This window comes from Diabrotica undecimpunctata, chromosome 6, assembly GCF_040954645.1.
Source record: "Diabrotica undecimpunctata isolate CICGRU chromosome 6, icDiaUnde3, whole genome shotgun sequence".
Lineage (NCBI taxonomy): Eukaryota > Metazoa > Arthropoda > Insecta > Coleoptera > Chrysomelidae > Diabrotica > Diabrotica undecimpunctata.
The window spans coordinates 45,677,022-45,702,072 of NC_092808.1; the positions used below are offsets into that span (position 1 = coordinate 45,677,022).

A 25,051-nucleotide genomic window follows, 5' to 3' on the forward strand; every position below is an offset into this window, starting at 1 on the left:
TTACTCGCACTAGTACTCGAATAGCATTTGGTAGAATCATCTTGCCAGGATGATTTGGTATTATTTTTCCTTTCGCAAAAATCCATGTTTCGTCAAGAAACACAAATTGTCTGGCAAATTCGGAATTCTTGTTTAAACAGTTTCTTATAAATTTCCACCTTTTTCTAACAACATTTCTAACAACTCGCACAACACTTTACGATTATTGGTTTTTTTTGTATCTAAAACCCATAGCTTTTATTACTTTTGATAAACTGGTCAAACTCATATCACAAAGTTCTCTGTCCTTTATTTTTTAAATAAGTGTCTTTCTTGTAACATGTTCTTTTGCTTTGTACATGTCATAAATAATATTTCTGATTGAGATTTTAATACCTTCGGGTGGCAAGTCGAGGGTTTTCGGATGCAAACGAATCCATTTATTTTCCTTACTTAATTCATCCACTCATTTTGCGAACTCTTTGCAAGGTCCGTTCTGAAATTCCACAAGCTGCACTTGTCCTTTTTTGAACTGCCAGCAATTGCCATGTTGATTTTTTCTAAAGTAAAATAATTTTCCACTTTCAACACAATTCGACGCTCACCCCAAGTTGTGGTTCAATAAGGGTTATATGTGTGATATGTGGTTATAGAGTTAATATTTACTATATTCTATCTATTTTTCTTGTAGTTATTTGCATCAACCATATAAGGTTATTAGGAGAATTTCGAAATCTAATTAAAGTTATATTTTTCTTAATTGTTTCTAATTTACTTAGTTTTTGATAGAAGTTTCAATATAGAATTGCTATTAATATAGCTAGGAGAATATTGTTTTATCTTTTCCTTATTTCAGTATATATAAATAAATATGAATAAATAATTACTTCAAAGTTTGGAGGCTCCAAACAGTATTATAGTATTTTTGGCTAAACTAGTTTATAACTTGGAGATTGAGATAACTAGAAAGCATCTGGCCTGTAAGTCAATTAACTGAAAATGCTGATGTCGCTCAGAGACATTCTCTATTACAAATGCTACATTGCAAACTATATAATTGCGATTTTCGTCGTGATACAGAAACTTCAAGCAACTCCAAGTCAATCGTTAATACCCATAATCCGACCTACAAAATAATTTTCCAACAAAATGTCAGTTTCCCGAAAGTTTGAAGTAAGTTTCCCTGTACTTCTATTTACGTACGACATACTCGCTCCCATCACACATGATTTGGAGAGAAACTTTAGAGTTTGTTCTCATCTGGGTGTTACACCGAACCTAAGTTGTTTTCAGATAAAAATTTCTTCAACAACGAAAACGTACACGTCCAGATAAAATGAAAATATTTCACGAATTCACAAAATAAAGTAAGTAGATTTTATATTTTATATAAAAACAATATTTGTTTAATTTAATAAAAATTGACCTGAAGAACTTCGTACCGCTATAGAATTAATAAATGTTTTGATAAATTATTAGGTGAGTTTTATTAATTTTTTTTTATATTAAGATTAAATTTATTATTATTTTTTTAATAAATAATTTGAGTCCAAAATAAGCTTATTTTGTTATTTCGATCTAGTAAATCGTTCCGAATTTTCTACAAACATTATTCTTCTTGTTCTTAGCCTTCTGTCGTCCATATTTGGACATAGGATTCTCCCAACTCCTTCCATTGGTCTCTATCCTGAGCAACATATTTCCAATTTGTTCCGGCTATTTTTTTATTACCATCAACCCATCTCATCTGTGGTCTTCCTCTTGGTCGTTTACTTTCGTAAGGTCTCCAATATTGTATTGTAGTATTCCAATGTTGGTCTTTTTGTCTAGCAGTGTGGCCCGCGAAGCTCCATTTATTATTTATGTATTTTGAGAACGATTTCCGAAGTGGAAATTAAAACGTCAATAAACGTATTTTAATCTTTAAAAAAAATAATAAAAAAAAATTCAATTTAGTTTAATAAAAGTTTAAAAAGCAGCTAATTGACGTAGAAGCAAAGTAACAATTAGCTGAGTGGGTAGCACTCATGACTATTTTAATTGAAATACCTTGTGACATACCATATTTTTCGTTTTGTTGCCAGGCGCGAAAATAAACAAAGTGGATGGTTTGCGTAACAAACTACGTACAATTGACGTATATTTAGTCGGCAAACATTAGAGGATTGGCCTTGTCATTTATTTATCGTTATGGCGGTTAAAGCAGATCGGATATTAAATTCGTTTTAATTCCAATGGAATATCGATTAATGTCATCGGATTTCTTGGAACGACAACTTTTTCATCCTTAAATTTTCCTTTCATTATCATCGCGTGTATTATATTGCCTGAGTTTTTATATCAACAAATGCGTCCGGTGGCTATAACGACCTTGCAAAATTTTAGTTGTAAATTGTGCAGCTGTAAGCTAAGTTAAAAGCTGCTAAAAGTTCTTTCACTTAACCAATTGTGATTTTTGTGTTTAGCGATGAAGTTCTGGAATACTTTATTAGTGAGTTCATCCTTCTTTGAGAGAACTAGAAAACTTTGGCGAAAACCAAATTAAACCATTCATTCAACGACACGGATAAGGCAATTACCGATAGGCATTTATTGCTTGTAGAGCTCTTTGGCAGAAAGATCGTATAGCAATGCAACTTTTATGTTTGTTGTCAGTTAGTTTCATTAGCTTATCATAAACTTCTTTTTAATATAGGGTTAACATTGGTACATTCGTTTGAACTAAATGGTTCAATTCATCCATATATTATCAATTCACGATTTGGCAATGGCATTTCTAACTTGAATAACAAAGTGCTGCATATAACGTAGTAAATGTCTTCGATCAAAAGGAAAGCCTGTTTAAGCATCTCCTTATTCATCTCTAGATTGGATGAATAAGGTAAGGTCATTGGGTGAATTCGATGTAAAATGTTATCTGACATGTCATGCTTGTACTTGCTCCACAGTTCACGTGGATTTGACGTAAGACATGCCAAAATAATGATCGCAAGCCTTATACCTTTCGCTTATGGTATTGTTTTTAACTTCGGATCGTTTCTTGGACTTCTCATCATATTCTTTAATAAATGAAAATACTGATGTTTTTGTACACACTTATGAGAAATCAAAGAATGGAAAAAGAAAAGTATTTTTAAAGTGTGTAAATATTTATTTTCCAGCTGAGCGCTTTCAGCTTACAAAGCCATCTTAAAAGCTATGGTCAAGTATTTACAGTATCACTACAAGGAGATATCCCATTTGGTAAACAATTAGAGAAATTTTTCTTTTTAAGCTGGTTTTATTACAAATTTTCCATTGAAACAACACAAAAAAAAACACAAACAGACTGTACACTAGACACCACAAAAAACATTTAAAAAATTTGGTTATGGTACTGTTGTCAGACCCGACCCTTTATTGGAGTTGAAGCAGCAGATAGAATCTATCTATATAGATACAATATTATATGGAATAGAGTCTATCTGCTGCTTTAACTCCAATAAACATTTGGGGTCTGACACCAGTACCATAATATATTAATTACAGGATATATGGTAAATTCGTCAGCTATCAACCTCCAGAACAGGCAGGTCTTCGCAAAGATTACAGCACTATAGAACACATTCAAAATACCTGAACATCGATACAAAAATAGGTACAACGATTACGAAGTCCTACTACATTTAGCCTTTATTGACTGTCACAAGGCCTTAGATTTAGTCAAACTGTTGGCTGTATTTAAAGCAATGGATAAATAAAAAATAACTTTAAAATATTGTGTCCGCAACGAAAAAATACGTAAAAAGACAAAAATATAAGATGTAATAAGTGGTCTTGTGAGTAGAACGTGTTGCCAGATAAGATGATACAAGGTGGACTCAACGCTTACGTCCAGGAATGGACGGTTAAGTTCTGTTAAAAGACGAGAACGAAAATACCCATTTAAACGATTTCCGAAATAGTATTTCTTCTTGTTCTTGCTTCTTGTATGCAGGCTTTAAAGCCTGTTTCTTCTTCAATGTTAGCCTCCTACATTGTTTAAATTACCGCACCATCTTTTTCTTGGTCGTTAAATACTTCTTCGTCCCTTTGGTGACTTACCTGATGCTATTCGTACTATCCTATCATCTGCCATTCTACTAATGTGTTCGTTACTCCTGTTTCCGTTTTGTCACCCATCCATGTACATCTTTTATATTTCATTCTCTTCTTATGTTTTCGCTTCTCTCTCTATCCCACATACTTTTCCCTGATATTAGTCGTATTTTCAGTATTCGTATATAAATATTTTCATCTCTGTTGTTTCTAGTAGTCGTCTCGTTTTAGATGTGTCAGGTCTTGTCTCCGCCGTGTGTGTTAATATAGGACTAATTGCTGCTTTATAGATTCTTGCTTTTGTATCTTGTCTTAGGTGTTTGTTCTTCCAGATTGTGTCATTAAGAGATCCCTCCGCTCAACTTGCTTTAAAGATTTATTGTCGTACTTCTTCAACATCTCCGTAACTAGTTATATCTATTCTCAGATATATAAACATTATTACCATATTCATTATTTTCCCATCAATTTCGATTTTACGTCATAGTTGGTATTAGATGTTGTCATACATTTGGTTTTTTCTATTGATATTAGTCATATTGTATTTCTTGGCTGTTGTATTGAAGATGTGTGTTAATGTTTGGAGCTCGTCTTTCGTTTCGGCGATTAATGCGGCGTCGTCTGCATAACATAATATTTGGATTTCTTTGTTCCCCATTCTGTAACCATGAAATTTACGTACTGCTTGTATTATTTTGTCCATTATTATATTAAACAGAAGTGGGCTTTACGAGTCACTCTATTTGACTCCGCTTTGTACTGGTATACACTGGTAAATATATAATTATGGCAGTAGATGTTTCAAAATAGTATTTAAAACATTAAAATATATGTAATTTTATTGAAATTCTAGTTAATCCCTGGAAATATACAGTACTCAATGTAAATTATGTCATCAGAAAATAATTTCACAACAATATTTATTTGGTTAACCTGTAAGAACATGCGTCGTACAGAAAATTTATAATCAATAGTAAACTAAGGATGAATTTAATAAATAAATAACTTAGAAAATTATAACTCTTTGGATGCCTAATTATACAGCAATACTATAATATAATAGAAACGTTTTATTTATTACGTCTGTAAATAAAATCTTTTCAATTTCTTAAATACTGATTAAGTAATACAAAATTGAATTGAGCTACCTGAGAGTTATTTCCCATTAAAGATGTGCACTTTAATCTCATTTCATATGCTAGACAAATAATCGTCCAGATGATAGTTATATTCAATAGGAGCACGTAGATTCCCTGATTCTGGAGGAATCCATTATACGCCAATTCAATTTGGCTTTGTTCTATGTAACTAAACACACATACGTGGTGTTTGCCAAGCTTACTTATCTCTCAGATTTACAAACAGGGATAATACTGCGAGAATTTTCGTTTAATCCGGGGCAAACAAGCCACTGCGAAAATTCCATAAATTGGGTAGTAAAACGAGACTTTCCAACCATGTTAATGCTTTTATAGACAACGTAATAAATTACTTTGCTAAAAGAAGATAATGCTGGTAGTTTGCCTTATACATGTTCTTAAATTACTCTAATTTGGTTTTAAATTATTGATTGATATAAATGTTTGCAAGTTATAAGAATACTTAAACTGCTTATGAAAATATGGCATATAATAATTAGTAAATCACTATTTAAATGGGAATAAGCCACAATTAAAGGTTAAAGTACGTTTATTGGCGTTTCAATTTCCACTTCGGATATCATTCACAAAATACAAACATTAGTAAATTAAACAAATTTTGTTTTTTTTGTTACTTAATGAAAAATTCTTTTAATTTAATTTTATCTGACTCATCTATATTGACAATTCAGACATACATTATACATTTTAAAGTAGACGATTTTAACATGATATTGCCAATATTGTTCAGTTGCGTTCCTGCGACGACTTTACTTATAAGATAGTTCATTCAATTACATGAAATCAACTTTAACTTGAGAATATCCGTCAGAAAAGATCATAACATGTAATTCGTCTTTAAAAAGACAAATACATGCCATGATGACAGTAAAATTCTCCTGTTAGTGATTCCATAGTAAATTATGAGGAAAAAAACCAGAAAAAAAACCTCATAATACTATCCCGACATGGTAAGTATTTGATCGTGCATTTAGTTTACCTTCAATAAACACCAAATTCCGATTTTTTATGTTTGTTATTTAAAAAACATAAATGATGTATCCTCTATATGTTACTGACTTACCAATACTGGTATTTTCCTTTTAATAACTTCCTCTTTCAACAAGGGTAACCAGATCCTACTACATTCTGCCAAGGAATTCGCTACACAATTGGTCTCATTTAGCATAAATAGAGCCGCTTCTTTGATTTTTTTCTTTTTACCATCCGTTTCTTTTAGGACTATATTTGAATCATTTCATTGAACCCTATGTTCATTATCCCATGCGTGTTTACATATTTGAGATCTATCAAATTCTCTATTTTTAATATAGGATTGATGTTCACTTATTCTAACATTTAATGGCCTTGATGTTTCACCTAAATTAAACTGATCACATTCACAAGGTATTTTATAAACGCAATTCCTTGTCCTTTCTTGTTCATTGTTATTATTATCACTACCTCTCCTTTTTGCAGTTGCCATATGTCATATATATGTATGTATATACATATATATATATATATATATATATATATATATATATATATATATATATATATATATATATGTATACTATATATATGTATACGACGTATATGTATAGTACTAGATCAGGCAACCAGATACCTCGACTATTAATTGATGATCTGGAACTGTAAGGTGTGGACACCTTCGTCTACCTGGGCTCGCTGCTGACCAAAGACAAGAATGTCAGCGAAGAAATTAAAAGAAGAATAGTGCTTGCCAATAAGTGGTAAGTATGGCTTGAGGAAACATATGGCCCCAAAACTACCCAGAAAAATTAAAGTTACCATATATAAAACACTAATAAGGCCAGTGTTAACATACGGGTCTGAAACGTGGTCACTTACACAGAACGACCAAGAATTGCTTAAAGGTTTCGAGAGAAAAATTCTATGAAAAATATATGGAGGAATCCAAGAACAGGGTTTGTGGCATAGGCGCTACAACTTTGAGTGATACAGAAGTTTTGGGGAACCTGACGTAAAATATATTAAATTAGCACGCCTTCGATGGGTAGGACATGTAATTAGGCGAGATAAAGATGCAACGATCAGAAAAATTTTCGAACGAAGAGGACCAGTGGGAAGACGACCCAGAGGAAGACCAAAACTTAGGTATCAAGATAACATAGAGGATAATCTAAAATCCATTGGAGTAAAAGCATGGAGAAGAGTTGCCAGAGGCAGGGGCGAATGGAAGATTGTTCTGAAGAAGGCTTTGGCTCATAACGAGCTGTAATGCCACTGATGATGATGATATGTCATTTATAATTTTCTTATTATATTTATTTTTGTATATTTAGAGTAATTATATTTCATTGTAATCACTATTTTAATGGGAATAAGTCGCAATTATTAAAGTTTAAAATAACTGTATTGACGGTTCAGTTTCCACATCGGAAATCGTTTTCAAAACACAAACATTAATAAATTAAACAAATTTTGTTTTTTGTTACTATGTGGAAAATTATTCTAATAATTTTAATTTTATCTGACTCATTTATATTGACAATTCAGACATATATTATACATTTTAAAGTGAGCGACTTTAAAACGCCAATATTGCTGAGTTGCCAAGATAGTTTATTCGATTGTATGAAATTAACTTAAAAATATCCGTCAGAAAAAATTATAGCATGTGATTCGCTTTTAAAAAAACAAGCACATGCCAAGATGACAGTAAAATTCTCGTGTTAGTGATTCCATAGTAAATCATAAGGAAAAAACACGGGAAAATAAAGCTCATAATACTATCCCGACATGGTAAACACCAAATTCTGATTTTATATGTATGTTATTTAAAAAACTTAAATAGTGGTATTTTTGTTTTATTAACTTCCTCTTTTAATATGGGTAACCAGATCTATTGCATTTGGCGTAGGAATTTGCGACACAATTGGTGTTTAGCATGATTAGAGTTGCTTCTTTGATTTTTCTCTTTTTACCAGCTGTTTCTGACTATACGTAAATCGTTCCATTTAACTTTATGTTTATTTTGCCATGCACGTTTACATATTTGAGATATATCAAAGACAAGATATTTTAGATATACTTTGTTCTTTTTTGTTCATTGTCAAATTTTTACCGTCGAATTGATACAAATTTAAAAAATTGATTTCGTAATTACATTTAAAATCGCCGGTCACTTTAAGAGTATTGTTTGTGACAGAACAGGTCATTCTACACGAAAAGTGCTAATAAATATTTTTATTCAAATTCAAAATCGAGTTTTCTCTTGTTTAAGGGTAGAGTCTGAGGGTAAAAGTAGAAAACTTTTTTGCATCTTTTTTGGGGTCTCAAAATTAATAATCTCAATAAAATTCAGCTTATTCGCCTAGTTTTTATAGATCAAATCTCTAAGACGACTGGACTAGAGACTTGTTTCTACTGATGGTTCTTTTGGTACCGCGAGTTCTGTTTTCCGTTTGTTATTTTAGTTTTTTAGCAGTTTCATTTCATTTTAAAATCTATGTTATCTTAGCAAATATGTTTATCATCTTTCAGTACTTGTTTTAATAATTCTTTGGATGTTTGTTTTTCGTTATCAGTGCCTGTGTCCCTTAACAGTCGTGTTAAGGTGATCTGCTCACTTATCTACTTTTCCTGATCGGAGAATTGTATTGCCGTTTTCTATTTCATTCATCCGGCGGATAATCGTCTGTATGTAACATTTTGGCAGTACGCCATTTTGCCAAGGAGATTTTTCTATCAATATAATCAGAATTACCTTACCTTGTATTTAATGTGTTTTTGTGCTGTTTTTATTACAGATTTCGCTGTTAATGTTAGTATTTTGATTTCTAAATTTGAGTTTAATATAGCAGAAAAATAAAAAGCAATATTGTTTGCTAACTTACAGCTTTACACCTATCCATCTTTAAAATTAGGAAGGTAAAATTTTAAGCAAGTGTAAGAAATAACTGTAGTCGTCCTGCAATTTGTGATCATGAGTAGTTCTTCTTCTTCTTTGAGTGCCTCTCCTATCGGAGATTGGATATCATTAGGGCGATTCTAATTTTATTTACTGCTGTTTTGAATAATTCGTTAGTAGTACAGCCAAACCACTCTCTTAAATTTCTCATTAAGGACATTCTTCTACGGCCTGGATTTCTGCGTCATGGATTTTTCCTTGCATTATATTTTGTAGGAATGTGTACTTTTGTCCTCTCATCAGGTGGCCGAAGTATTCAAGTTTTCTCTTTTTTATATTCAGTATAACCTATGGATCGTAATTTATTCTGCGTATTACCTCTTCATTTGTAATTTTATCCACCCAACTTATTTTTAGTATACGGCGGTAGCACCACATCTCAAAGCTTTCAAGATTTTTAACATTCTTTTGTTTAAGAGTCTATGCCTCAACACCGTAAAACATGAGTAGTTAAATTTGTTATTAACTGTGCAAGAATATCCACAATAGTCCAGTAAAAAATTGCAGCAAAGAACTTACTAAGCAAACCTACAGTTTTGAAATATTTAAAAAAAAAAGTAAGTGGTATCCGTACAAAGTTAATTTAGTTCAGGAACTCAACGAGGACGATTATGATCGAAAGACGAAATTTTGCAAAATGATGATGGTGCGATATAATAATGACATACAATTTGTAAAAAATGTAGTGTTTTCAGACGAAGCAATATTTTACTTAAATGGCATTGTTAATAGGCAAAAATGGAGATTAGTCTGATACTAATCCCCTTGGATGATGTAGGCGCATACGCAATATGAGTAAAAGTTATTGTTTGGACAGGAATTGTTGGCAAAAATATTTTGGGGCTATTTTTTATTGAAGGAACGTTTATCCAGATAACCAAAATCCAAATATGCCTAGTAATTTGATATGGTTTTTAACAGTATGGCACACCAACCCATTATGCGATGATAGTGCGTGATTATTTAAATACTGTTTTTCCCAACACATGGATATGTAGGCGAGGAGTTTAGAGTGGCCAGCAGGATCTCCTGATTTAGCCCCCCTTGATTTTATTTAAGGGGTTATCTTAAATCTTAAGTAGAAAGACAAGGGACTATTGAAGAATTAAAAGATACAATTTGAAATGAGGTAAGACCCATTCTCCCAAAAACATTAAATAGAATTTTTGAAGAATTTTAATACCGCCTTGGTTATTGTCAGGAAGTAAACGGCATACAGTTTCAACATTAACTGTAATTGTATGAGGTATTGTGTTACTCAAAATAAAAAAGATTTGATAAAAATTGTATAAAAATTGTAATAAAATTGTAATAAACATTTCCCTTTAATTCAATCTCTAACTCACGAACTTTTACTCTCTAATTCACTGATTTTAGACTATAAGTGTTTAATATTTTTAAAATCGTTTTTTAAAGCAAAATTCAAAAACGATCAATGAATATTATCGTTTCATTTGAAAAAACATCGATGAAGTTACGCAATCCAAAATATACTTAAATCGACCCATCCGAGAATTTCGTCAAAATATTTTTAGTTACAAAACTATTAAATTTTTGCAAACCTTTACATCCTCACTGTATACCCACTACAATATCCATAATTTTTTTCTCAAAATTCTTTGAAAAAATGATTATCATATCTTTTTTTTTTGATAATATTAAATCAAATTTCATATCGGAAGTGTATAAATCAAATCAGAATAAAACGAAAAATATCTGAAGGAATGTCATTATCTATTTTTAATAATTCAGTAGAGCATTACTTAGTTATCCATCCCCGAGAAAGCAACCGTGCTGGTAGCGAGTTCTTAGTTATTGGAGCATCCTCGAAAGTGCTAAGCAGTGTCTGCATTATTTAATGCTAAACGCGTCGCGAATTTTATGAAATATGCTACAGAAACGAGGCAAAATGCGTCGCTTTTCACATTCCTTTGCCCTATTTTATTGGGAAATATGCTTGAAAATTTAAAATGCAATTTCATGGAGTAGCTCGCTTCTCCATGTTGCATTGTTTTGAGCCGAAATCCAATGTGCTCTTCGAAATCGTGAAATAATAAAATTTGGAGTATAGCGCGTCAAGTTTAAAACAATTTTTTAGTTTGTTCAATGTATGAATTTGGCGTAACTGGCCATAATTACAAAGTACTGACAAGACTGGTTTTGAAATGAGTTTAAACTGCAGCTAAATTTTTTCCATATTTCATAAAATAAAATTTACTATTTTTACTAAGAATCAACCACAACTTTATTTTAAAATATTATTTATTTTGAGGTTTTAGTGTTCACTTGAATATCGTAGAGTAAGGACGTATTCCGCCGAGTGCGATAGCAAAAAGTAACCACCGATAAGAGCAATTAAAATCTAATTATTAAAATTCTAGTTATTAAAATAAACAGTAAAGTGGCAGTGGTGTACCAAATTCTTTTTTATACAATGAACAATTCATTGTTAACAATGAATTGTTAATGTACCCAACTCCCCAACAATATTCTCCACTAGAATACACATCCGAACATGCACCAAACCACATATACTGGCAACCCACAAATAACTCCTATATCAAACATTCCACAAAATCAATCCGCTCCTCCGCCACAACCACAACAATTTTCACCACAACCCCAACCAATTTACTACAATCCAAGCAACCCATCTACTGTAGGGCAGACCTCAAACACAAAGCTAAAATTTGCAATTACACATTCAGAAAACTCGTATATTGAGTCTAGCGAAGACGACGATCAAGAAACCCAAAATAAAAACTCATGGCAAGTAGTCAAAAAACGTAAATTTTCAAAACAAAATAACGATCCCAATTCTCCAAGCTCACCACCAACAAAAATACAAAATCGATACAGTGCAATATCAAATGCCGAAAGCTCTGAACAGCCTGAAACAGAAAAACAACAGAAAATGCCAAAACCACCTCCAATATTCGTATATGGCGTCAAAAACTTTAAAGATATGGTCGATAACTTTGCACAAATTGTGGAGGAAGAAACCTACTATACCAGAACTCTGCCTAACGACACTGTCAAGATTACAACATATACAATAGATATATACCGTAAACTGATAAGACATTTACGAGAAGAAGAAATTATTCACCACACTTACCAAATAAAGAAAGAACGTGCCTATAGAGTGGTAATAAGACATATCCGTCACTCAATACCCACAACAGATATAACAAAGGAACTAGAAAAAGCCGGCCATAAAGTTCGCAATATAACTAACATTCGACACAGACAAACAAAGGAACCCTTTTCTTTGTTTTTCATAGACCTTGAAACAGTAACAACAAAGACATATTCAACTTAGAATTCTTATGTCACACCAAAATAGCAGTCGAGGCACCAAATAAGAGAAACTCAATAATTCAATGTATGCGATGTCAGGCATACGACCATAGTAAAACATACATACTAAACCGCATTACTGCGTCAAATGTGGAGGACAACATAATACAAAAGATTGCAAAAAACCTAGAAGCACTCCAGCTAAGTGTGCACTATGCAAACAAGATCACCCTGCTAACTATAAGGGCTCTGTAGTCTACAGGGAACTAGTAGAAAACAGACATATGCAGAAAAGAGGAAACCAACAGCCTCAAAGACCAAGATTCAACAGCCCACATGTGTGTACTGAAACAAATCAACTAAACACCACTCTACAAAACCATCAAAGAACATATGCAAACGTAACAGCACATCAAACCAACCACGATTCAGACCCTAAAACTAATATAGAACAACAACTATTAACATTCCTAAACAAGTTTAAAAACATGTTCTCGCAACTCATGAGTCAAAATAGTATGATATTAAACTTACTAACACAAGTAATTAACCAAAGAAATTCTTAAACATACTTAGAGTTGCCACATGGAACGCTAATGGCCTGCCAAACCATAAGCAAGAAGTAATTACTTTTTTAAACTTGAATAAAATTGACGTTCTGCTTATTTCAGAAACTCACTTTACCGACCGAACTACATTCAATATTCCGCTCTATAGCACAGCACACCTCATGCCGATGGTACAGCTCATGGTGGCTCGGCGGTAATCATCCGCAGCTGCATATCACATCATGTATTGCCGAAATATGCAACAGAAAAAATACAAGCAGCAATCGTTCAAGTAAATGCAACGCCATGGCACTTTAACATATCTGCAATGTATAGCCCACCTCGTCACGCAATCTCCACAGATGAATACAAAGCCTACTTCCAATTACTTGGCAGCAAATTCGTAGCCGGGGGAGACTGGAATGTGAAACACATACACTGGGGCTCAAGACTCACAACAACAAAAGGTCGTAATCTTCTAAAAGCAATGACCGACAACAACTATGATTGCCACACCAACGGAATCCCTATGTACTGGCCGAGTGACCCCAGAAAACTTCCAGATCTACTGGACTACTACATAAGCAAAGGAGTGTCCAGAAACAACTGTCTAATAGAATCCAGTTATGATCTCTCATCGGATCATACACCGGGTATTATGAGCCTGAGTACCACAGTTATAAACAGCCCACCACCTCCTCGACTCACGTCAAAAAACACCAAATGGGTAGATTTTCAATCCTATCTAGAAGAAAACACCAATCTTAATCTGCGGATCAAATCTACACATGACATAGATATAGCAGCTCAATACTTCACCACACTTGTGCAAAAAGCGGCATGGCAATCTACACCACGAACTGAACGCAAACCAACACACACCACAAATGTTCCTCTGCACATTCGCCAACTCATTGCTAAAAAACGTCGTGCAAGGAGAACTTGGCAAAGATCTAGAAACAACATAGACCGACATATATTCAATAGACTACGTAGACAACTTGGAGTAGCCATCAAAGCTGCAAACAACAAAACCTTTGAACATTACATTACAAATCTTACAGCAAATGACCAGACGCTATGGAAGGCGACTAAGAAGCTTAAGAAACCATACACAACTGTTCCTCCCATCCGTAAACCAAATGGCGAATAGGCCTGTTCCAACAAAGAAAAAGCGAACGTCTTTGCTGAACATCTTACAAACATATGTCAAACAGAGCCAGCAGATCCCCATGAAGTCGAAGAACTAATTAGCGCAGCATGTCAAATGTCCCTCCCAACTCAACTCACGAAAGGCCCCAGGTTATGATTTAATCTCGGCACCAGTACTAAAACAACTTCCTTGCAAGACCATTACTTTGCCAACAGTTATATTTAACCGCATGCTAAGCTTATCATACTTTCCAAAAATATGGAAATTTGCTGAAGTCATAATGATCCTCAAGTTAGGAAAAGAGCCGAATGAAGTAACATATTATCGACTCATCAGCCTACTCTCAACCGTAAGCAAAGTTTTTGAAAGATTGCTGCTACAAAGGATATACGCAGATCATAAATTCCTAACATTACTTCCAAAACATCAGTTTGGTTTTCGGGAAAATCACTCCACTATCCAACAAGTTTATCGAATGATAAATGAAATATCAAAAAGTCTTGAAGAAAATAAATACTGCAACGCTGTATTTCTAGACATTTCACAAGCGTTTGACAAAGTCTGGCACAGAGATCTGCTTTGCAAAGTATCTACTATCCAGTAACTACTTCCTCCTACTTAAATCCTACATATCAAATAGATATTTCTCTGTAAAATTCAAAGACCAACAATCCAACCTCTGCCCTATCAACTCCGGAGTCCCGCAGGGTAGTGTTCTAGGACCGCTGCTTTTCTCACTCTACACAGCCGATATACCAGAGACTAATAATACTACAATCGCTTCCTTTGCTGACGACGTAGCAATACTAGCTGTAAATGAAGATCTCATACAAGCCTCACAAAACCTGCAACATCATCTGAACATACTCAGTGATTGGTATACGAAATGAAGAACAAAAGTAAATAAAACAAAATCAGCTGAAATAACATTCACCAACCGTCACAACATATGCCCACCTGTAAGGTTGGAAAATGTGAGAATACCAACAGTAACAGACGCTAGATACAACGTTTCACTTGGAAGAAACATATCCAGACCAAAAGAAGATAGCTCGACTTAAAATTTCGGCAAATGTATTGGCTTCTTGGACGTAAATCAAAACTTAACATCCAAAACAAAATTCTTCTATACAAAGCCATACTTAAACCTATCTGGTTCTACGGACTACACCTATGGGGCTGTGCAAAGCCAACGTCGCTAAATATTATTCAAAGATTCCAGTCTAAAGTGCTAAGATCGTTAGTGGATGCACCATGGTACATAAGTAATCAAACACTTCACTACGACTTAAAGATTCCTTTCATCAGAGAAGAAATCCATCGAGCCACGGAGTCACAAAATGAACTTACCATTCACCATAAAAATGAGCTAGTAAGGGAACTATTCAACAATGGTCCAGCCACAAGAAGACTAGATAGAACCTGGGCCCAAGACCTACTTCAAACCTAAACCAAAATAGAATAAGGTGAGACATCATTGGAAGTCTCTCCTTCACGCGCAAAACCTGTAACACATTTACTTAATACTCTGTAATGATGTAGATTGTAAATAAACATATATAATAAAAAAAAATTTGAGGTTTTAAATATTGTTCTTTTTTGTACGTATGTGTTTACTGAAACTTTAACAGCGAAGTGAAAACTTCTGTTGTAATCAGTATATATTTAATCCTTTTCTTGTTGTTCTTCTTCTTCTTCTTCTTTTCTTTATACACACATGACTCTCTTTTTCAATGTGCCTCCAGTAAGTTATCGTTCCATCGATTACATGGTCTTCCTACTGATTGTTTTCCTATTAATGAACCGTCTCTTGCCGTCTTTACTACTCTATTTGTTGTCATGCTGCTTATTTGATTGTTTCGTTCTACTCTTCTATTTCTTACCCAGATCTTGATGTTCTATACCTTGCATCTACGTCATATATCTGTATTTTTAGCTGTATCATAGTGTTTTACTATCAATTTTTTTATTGTTTTATCTCTGGTGTTTCTAACATCGTTTTTGTCCTCTCTGTCTCAGGTCGTGTTTCTGCTGCGTTTGTCATTATTGGTCGGACTGCTTTGTAAATTCTGCCTTTTATTTCCTTTCCGGTATTTTTATTTCTATATTGTTTTATTCAGGCAACCTGCGTCTCTGTTGGCTCTATTCGCTTAATCTTCCACTTCTGTTTCGAGCTTTCCGTAACTAGTTAATGTGATGCCTAAATATTTAAACTCCATCACTGTAAGGAAGTATTTTTTGCCTACATAGGGTAAGATTATAAGGGGTAGAAAATTGGGGACAAAAATTATGGGGGTCGAGATAGGGCAAGCCAAATAAATAGGAACGTATGCGAACGGCACTTAGGGTTTGTTAGGAGAGCTGGAGTCGTGGATAAGTAAATGGCAAGGGGGTCGGATTGGGGTAACTACAAAAAAATCAAACAAATGGGTTACTTACATGAATCTCCTGGGACAAATGAACAAATAGAACAGCAAGAAAGACTTCTAGCTATTGAAGAAAAAAAGAAAGGATCCTAAACTTGCTGGATGAAGGAAAAATGGCTCTTCCTTCCTAAAAAAGTAAACACAAAAAAAGTTTAGGAGATTTTTCTAAAATAAAAGACAAAAAAAATTGAGAAATGCAATGAACATTTATTGTGTCTCAAACAAACAGTTACACAAACAGATAAACAAATTACATGGGTTTATACCAAAATAAAATATAAAAAAGACTTCAAAACTATTATTAAGTTATTAATAACTGTGGCAGAAATAGATTACCTGTTAAAATTAAAGATATATCTTTTAATTAAAATAAAACTTCAGAAAGTTAACCTCTTCAAAAAAAAAAATAAATAAACAAACGTCATAGAAAATTTAAGGCTAGCTGTGATATGTCAACATTTATACTGACGACAAAGAACAAATAAATTGACAGCATAACCACACCCTTGATTTACAATATATAATACATATTACATTATTTAAATTGTTATGTATTAATTATTGTTATTTGAAAAAAATGTCTACTTTACTTTGAAAATTTAACACAAAATGTTACCTGGGTTTTTACATAAAATTTGGCACTGAAATTTCTGGCGTTGAACTCTCTGGACACGATAAAAAAACTGCTTCAGGAACAAAACAGGAACAGCGAGGTTGAAGAAGCACTGAACAAAAAACTTGAAACTTTTCTTCTTAAGAAAAACTGGGACAGGTAGAATTGGACTGCAATTACACATTAAATTGCTACTATTCACCGCTACTAAACTTGTTTTCCATAACGTAGGACGAAGAACAAAAGGACATTACATTACAAATTTGATGAAAAATTTGGACCCAAGCTAAAATCGACTACATCTGGTAGCGATCCTAGCGAGAATGACGAAATTATCTTTAAAATTCATTCACATAATTTGGAATAACAAAACACTTGACGGGAATTAAAATGCAAAATATCCTATTTCTATGACGCACAAAAATTGTAAGGCGGCTTCGAATAAAACATTAAAAGAAAATGCCGAGAAAATACACATTTGTAAAATAATAAACAACTCTTAAATGGTTTATATTAACTTGAACCGACCTAAGAAGCAATTGAAATATATTTCGGGTATTTTAACTTGTACGATAGGAACAGAGATACATGGAAAAAAATCTTCGTTATTTTAATACATATATGACGGAATTTAAATTTAATACTTATACGAGGGGATTCCAATATACATATATATATATATATATATATATATATATATATATATATATATATATATATATATATATATATCAAGGAATTTATATACCAAAGAATTTGTAAATGCTACATCACTTGTACTATTATCTGATCTTTTAGCTCCAATTATTTATATCTTAAGTAAATTTGCGGTTATAGCCATGCATTTTGTCTTTTTTGGGGCGGCTTCGAATAAAACATTAAAAGAAAATGCCGAGAAAATACACATTTGTAAAATAATAAACAACTCTTAAATGGTTTATATTAACTTGAACCGACCTAAGAAGCAATTGAAATATATTTCGGGTATTTTAACTTGTACGATAGGAACAGAGATACATGGAAAAAAATCTTCGTTATTTTAATACATATATGACGGAATTTAAATTTAATACTTATACGAGGGGATTCCAATATACATACATATATATATCTTCTTCTTCTCGTGCCACTCCTAGCGGAGATTGGAAATCATCATGGCCACTGCGACTTTGTTAGCAGCGCGCCTAAAAAGTTCAATCGAACTACACCCGAACCATTCACGTAGATTACGAAGCCACGATATTTTTCTTCTTCCCACACTTCTTTTGCCCTTAATTTTGCCCTGCATGATATTTCTTAAAAGTTCGTACTTTTCACCTCTCACAATGTGCCCCAAGTATTCCATCTTTCTAGTTTTTATCTCATTTAGAATTTCGCATCTTTTGTCTAAAGTTTGGAGTACTTGCGTGTTAGTGACGCGGTCCATCCATGATATTCTGAGAATGCGCCTATAGCACCACATCTCGAAAGCTTCGATGTTTTTTGTGGTCAACTGTTTTAGTGTCCAAGCCTCTACTCCATACAACAGGGTAGAAAAGACATAACACCGCAGCATTCGTATTCGTAACTTTATGTTGATATCACGATTGCAAAAGAGTTTGCGCATTCTATTAAAGACTGATCTAGCGATTTCTATTCTACATCTAATCTCTTTTGTTTGATCAGTATCGTCTGTGATCCAAGCACCTAGATATTTATAACAGGACACACGCTTAATCGTTGTATTGTCTATTACAAGATTAGCTCTGATGTTCTTGGATTTCGTGATTACCATAAATTTAGTTTTTTTCAAATTAATTTTCAAGCCGTAACTGTTACAATATATATTGAGACTTTGAACGAGATCTACTAGCGTTCCCGTTAGGAGAACCGTATCGTCAGCATACCTTATATTGTTGATCGTCTCACCATTTATTATCAGACCAAGATCTTCTTCCTCGAGTGCTTGTTCACAAATAGCTTCACTATACAGATTAAACAAAAGTGGCGACAAGATGCATCCCTGCCGGACTCCTCGACGGATTTGAATTTCTTCTGTTAGCCTACCCTCAACCTTCACATTTGCTGTTTGATTCCAATATAGGTTGCATATAATTCGAATATCTCGGCTGTCTATATTTTTCTTTATTAGAATTTGTCTTAGTGGTTCATGTTGTACTTTGTCAAAGGCCTTTTCGAAATCAATAAAGCAGGTGTAAATTTCTTGGTTCATGTCTAAGCATCTCTGTGAGAGAACGTTCATTGCAAACAGAGCCTCCCTTGTACCCAGCCCTTTTCTGAATCCCATCTGAGTGTTACTGATGTCTGCGTCTAATTTCCTATAGATCCTATTATGGATTATTTTCAGGAACAGTTTTAGAGCATGACTCATCAAAGCTATCGTACGATATTCGCTGCATTCCCTTGTATTTGCCTTTTTTGGCAGTAGTATAAAGGTCGAACGGAGCCATTCCCTAGGTATTATTCCAGTTCTATATATTGTGTTAAATAGATCTAGGAGTATTTTAATAGATTCATCGTCCATAAGTTTGAGCAGTTCTACGGGAATTTCATCAGGACCGGGGGCCTTACCACTTTTCGCTTGTTTGATTGTATAATCTATTTCTTCTCTGATTATATCAGGCCCTGTATCATCTGTATATTCGTTTGAGATTTCTTGTCTATCTTTGTCATCAAAAAGTTGTGATATGTATTCTGTCCATCGATTCATTTTTTGTTGTAAATCTGTTATGAGTATACCATCTGTATCTTTGATCTGTCCTATCTGTGTTGTTCTTCTCCTTCCTGTCATTTCTTTAATCTTTTTGTGTACATTAAAAAAGTCATATTTTCGCTCCAGTTGTTCCAACTCCTGGCATTGCTCACTTAGCCATCTTTCTCTAGCTTCTCTTATTTTCTTTTTTATCAGTTTATCTGTTTCTTTGTATCTTATCGGATTATTTGTTTTGTGTACCCTTCTTTCACACATCAACTGTAGTATTTCCTCATTCATCCATTCTTTATGTTTCCTCTCTTTCGGTGTTAAATTTTCTCTCCCTGCCAGCATTACGGCATGTTTAATATTTTCCCATTTTTGGTCTATGTTATCAGTATTTCTATTCAGTTTCTCTATATTTTGTAAATTTTCTTTGATGTTCACTATTGTTTTCTCTTTTATATGTTGTTCACTCAGTCTTCTCACGTCAATTTGTTTCTGTATGTGTTTTTGAATGATCTTTAGTTTTATTCTTAATGTGACTACTACAGGATTGTGATCCGAGCCTATATCTGCTCCTGGGTAGGTTTTAGCTGAGAGTATAGAGTTGCGGAATCTTTGTCTAATAAGGACAAAGTCAATTTGATTTCTGACTACTCTGCCTTTGGTGTCACTCGGAGATTTCCATGTGTACAGTCTTCTGTTAGGTAACTTGAAAAGAGTGTTAGCAACTACTAACTCCTCCGCTTGACAAAATTGTACCATACGGTCTCCTCGTTCGTTTCGTTCTCCTAATCCATAGTCACCCACATAACCGTCCACACATCCATGTCCAATTTTGGCATTAAAATCGCCCATTACTACTGTAGTGTGATGTTTCTTCATTGATTTTAGAATTTGTTCCAGATCGTAGTAGAAACTTTCAATTTCATCATCATCTTTATCAGCCGTAGGAGCATATACTTGTATAATATTTATAATTTGTTTATTTGACTGAAGTTGTAGTGCCATTATTCTATCAGAGAAGGGAGTAAAGCTTGTTACACAGTTACTGATTTTCTTTGATACCAAGACACCGACACCGTAACGATGAGTTGAACTGATGGTGCCTGAATAATAAAGTGTTCCACTATTATTCGTGCATTTTCCTGATCCTGGCCACTGTACATCACTTATACCTAGGACATCAATTTTAAGGTTTTCCATTTCAAGGGCTACATTAGTTAATTTACCTGCTGCAAAGAGGCTTCTTACATTCCACGTCGCTATTCTTAACATCTTAAGGTGATTGACATTACTTACACAGGGATTTCGCTGGTTCACGACCTGAGAGGCCCTATGGTCTGTCTGTGGTTTTCCTCTCCTGCCGGATCTTGGGTTCCGAGGTCCATGATCAGTAACATGAGTGATTGATGTGACATTTGCCATCATGATTATACTAGGGAATCTTAAAGATCATTAATACAGTGGTTTCCCGTTGCCTTCTGTATCCTTACACCGTTGACCATTCCTTGATTCATCCGCCTTCGAGACAGATTTCTCTGTCTCAGGACAAAAGAGTGCCCTACCACTTACCCACTCTTCCGCCCGAAGCCGTTGGTAGGTAAGTGGGGGATTGCTTATACCGGCAATCGCTCGGTGGAATTGTCGCCATATCTGGCTACCCTCACTTAGTTTAGCCTGCAGACCAATGCAGTTGCCCGGGGTGTGGCACGTGGAGCCATAAGTGAGAGTTAGTTGTCTTATGAGGACCAGTTATCAAGAACCATCTCCCGTCTATGACGCTCGATGTGGTCGTTCCGATAAAAGGTGCTACCTCTATAACACAACTCTACACCCTCTTATATATATATATATATATATATATATATATATATATATATATATATATATATATATATATATATATATATATATATATATATATATATCAAGGAATTTATATACCAAAGAATTTGTAAATGCTACATCACTTGTACTATTATCTGATCTTTTAGCTCCAATTATTTATATCTTAAGTAAATTTGCGGTTATAGCCATGCATTTTGTCTTTTTTGGGGAAATTAACATGTTAAATTTTCTAGAAGTTATATTAAATTGGTGCAGCATACGTTGTAAATCATCTTCACTTTGAAAGAGTAATATTGCGTCGTCTGCACAGCAGATTATTTTAAGCTGTTAATGTCAAATGATCTATTTTGAGCTGATGTGAATAGAATAAGATGGTTCAATGTGGTCGCCAACATCTTTAGAAGATAGTTATATTTAGAAGAAACATGATCTTTCTGACCTAAAACCTTGCTATTCTTTTATTTGTCATTTCGTTGGATGTTAATTTTCGTGTTGTGTATAATAAATTAATTCCTCTGTAATTTTCCGGGTCTAATTTGTCTCTCCCTTAAAAGAGAAGTATTAGGATGCTTTTTCTCCATCCTTTAGGAATTCTGTTTGGTTCTAGTATTTTTGGGATTAGTTTTAACAGTTGTTTGGTCAGATCGAATCCTCCGTACTTTAGGAATTCGTTGGGTATTCTGTCCGCTTCTGGTGATTTTGTATTTTTTAATTTCCTTAATATTTTATCCTTTTCCTTTACCTCCTCAATATTTATTTTTTCGTTTGTCGTCACCTCTGGTGTTGGGGGTTAAACGAAACATATTTCCTTCTAAATGTGTTTCGTTTTTATTAGTTTGTTCATCTCTTTTCTTTGTCCTCTGAACATTCTCCATATTTCTTTTTGTGTTTCGTAGAAGTCGTGTTCCATCTGTTTTGAGAAGTTTTGCCAGTGTTCCCTTTTTATTTGTCTAAGTAGCGTATCCGTTTCATTTCTGATTCGTTTATAGTGGTTATATGCCTGTTGTGTTTGTTGTGTTCTATATTAGAAAAAAGGATATATTTAAGTATATATTTAATTCAAAGCACGTGGTGTTCGTGTGTATTAAGGTATAAAAAAATTGCTTATTACAAGCTTAAATTTTTATTTTAAGAAGATCTTTTCGGAATAAAATCATTCCATCATCAGTTAACTAAAAGAGAGAGTAAAAATACCAATATTAAAAAACACAAGTTAAAATTTAAATATATAGAAATAACACGTTGGTTTTTTACTACTTACATAAAAAGTTGTTAAAAAACATTGTATGGCCACTTAAAAAAACTTTCGAAGGACATCCGTATTAAAATATAATCCTCATGGTTTTATCAAGGTAAATGCAATAGACTTAACTTATTGACTATTAAAAACTGAAGATGGGGGCATCTTACATGACCCCCTGTAGCTGGTGAAGTTTTTTCGACTTACATTACCTCTGATCTGTTCTGGAGTCTTGGGCTAACTGATATAAAGATGGTATGAAAAATCAGTTAGTACCCATCAATGTCAAGTGGAATGATGTAGTAGGAGCAAAAGTCATTGTGCTTAAGTTTGTGAATAGGCAGTTTTTAGTGAAGTATTGTGTTTTGTGTGTAGTAAAATCAATAGCAATTTTTGGTATTTAAAAGAGGTGGTAGAATGTAAAACAATGAGTGACTGTGATGTAAAATAAATTTGGTAGACCAGGGAAAGGCAAAATTTAAGTTAGGTAGTTGAAATTAATAAATTATTTGGAAGCGGTAAAGAGAATGTTATTACCTAATTGTTTCCTTGTATGAAGTAGATGTAGATAAAAGTTGGTTTGAAATTTGTGGAAGATGAGTCGAGGAAAAAGAAATAAAAGAAAGAGAAAGAAAAGGAAGTAGGAGATGAATGTAAAGATGTAAGCTGGGGATCTGAAATTGATTGTGATAAGAGATTGACAGATGTGGTGTGAGTATTTATAAGAAAATCTGTGTGATTAGTCAGATGGTAGTTATTGGAGAGGATGGGAAATGGGATATTGGAAACGGGATGTTAGTGTATTAATGGTGACAAGAATAGAGTTAAGTATGGCGGATTAAATAAGGTGATATTAAGATATGGGAAATTAGAAAGAAATGTAGAAGTAAGTAAAACTGGATGTGTAGTTAACAGAAAGAAAGTTAGATCAGGAAAATAATTGTCGATGAAGTGGAACAAAGTCTCTATTGATGCTGGTGTGACGATTAACACAATTGGGACTATTTTTCTTTTCCTTGACTATTTCCAAATCCTCAAAAAGGTCAAGTTTGAGATAATCTCTACCTGGGATGTTATGAAGAAGAGAAATATCATCTGGTACCTTGATTGTGTGATTGTGATATTTGAGATGATGGGAGAAAGAAGAAGTGTTATCTGACTTAGAATGTTCAATGGCCCTGGTTACTAGAGATCTACAAGTTCTACCAATATAAGTGGCATCACAGTCAGAACATTGAAGTTTATAAACCTCACTGCGTTTGCTGAAGTCAATAGAGTCCTTACTATTGCATAATGATCTACTCAATTTATTGTTAACTTTAAAGGAAATCTTAATATTTTCAACAGAATTCAGGATAGTGTTTTTGATTGATTCGGAAAGTGTTGGACAGTGAAATGGTAATGAGAAGTAAGATGGGGAATCTGAAGTAATGTTATGGTAAGCTGATTGTTGAAGCAATTTACGTTTCTTTTTATAAATGAGTTTATGGATGATATCTGGGTTGTAGCCATTATTGAAAGCAATCTGTTTGATTATGTTTAGTTCTTGGATGTAGTTAGTGTTGGATAATGGAATGGTTTCTAAACGATGAATGAAGCTGTTGAATGCAGATAATTTGTGTGAAATGGGATGGTTAGAATTGAAATGTATGACATGATCTGTTTGTGTGGGTTTTCTGTAGATGCTATAATCAAAGACATTATTAATTCTATTGATGGAAAGGTCTAAAAAATTGATGGAGAAGTTAGATTCTAATTCCATAGTGAATTTGATATTGGGGTGAATATTATTGATAGTGTTTAATAAGGAAAAGGCTGTATTTGAGTTACCTTTAATGAAAACTATGCAATCATCAACGTAACGGAACCAGTGTAGAATTGTATTGTTGGTCATGATTTGAGTGGATTCTAGATGATTCATGAAGAGGTCAGCTAAAAAGGGGGAAAGACAACTTCCCATGGCCAAGCCATCAGGTTGTTTATAAAAAATATTATTGAAAGAAAAATAATCTTGTGATAAACAAAAGGAAAGTATTTCTATTATTGGTGTGATGACTGAGGGATTAGTTGAT

At 33.6% G+C, this 25,051-nt stretch overlaps 1 long non-coding RNA gene across 1 annotated transcript in view; it reads right to left on the reverse strand.

Annotated features, from left to right (window-relative positions):
* LOC140442644 (uncharacterized) overlaps positions 1–17,595 on the reverse strand; it is a 145,898-nt gene extending 128,303 nt beyond the window's left edge. The window contains exons 1-2 of the long non-coding RNA XR_011951094.1: positions 17,197–17,595; positions 16,594–16,707 (exon numbers count right to left, since the gene is read on the reverse strand). This is a non-coding gene — a long non-coding RNA (uncharacterized lncRNA). The remainder of the gene's footprint in view (positions 1–16,593; positions 16,708–17,196) is intronic.
* Between the last annotated feature and the right edge of the window lie 7,456 nt (positions 17,596–25,051).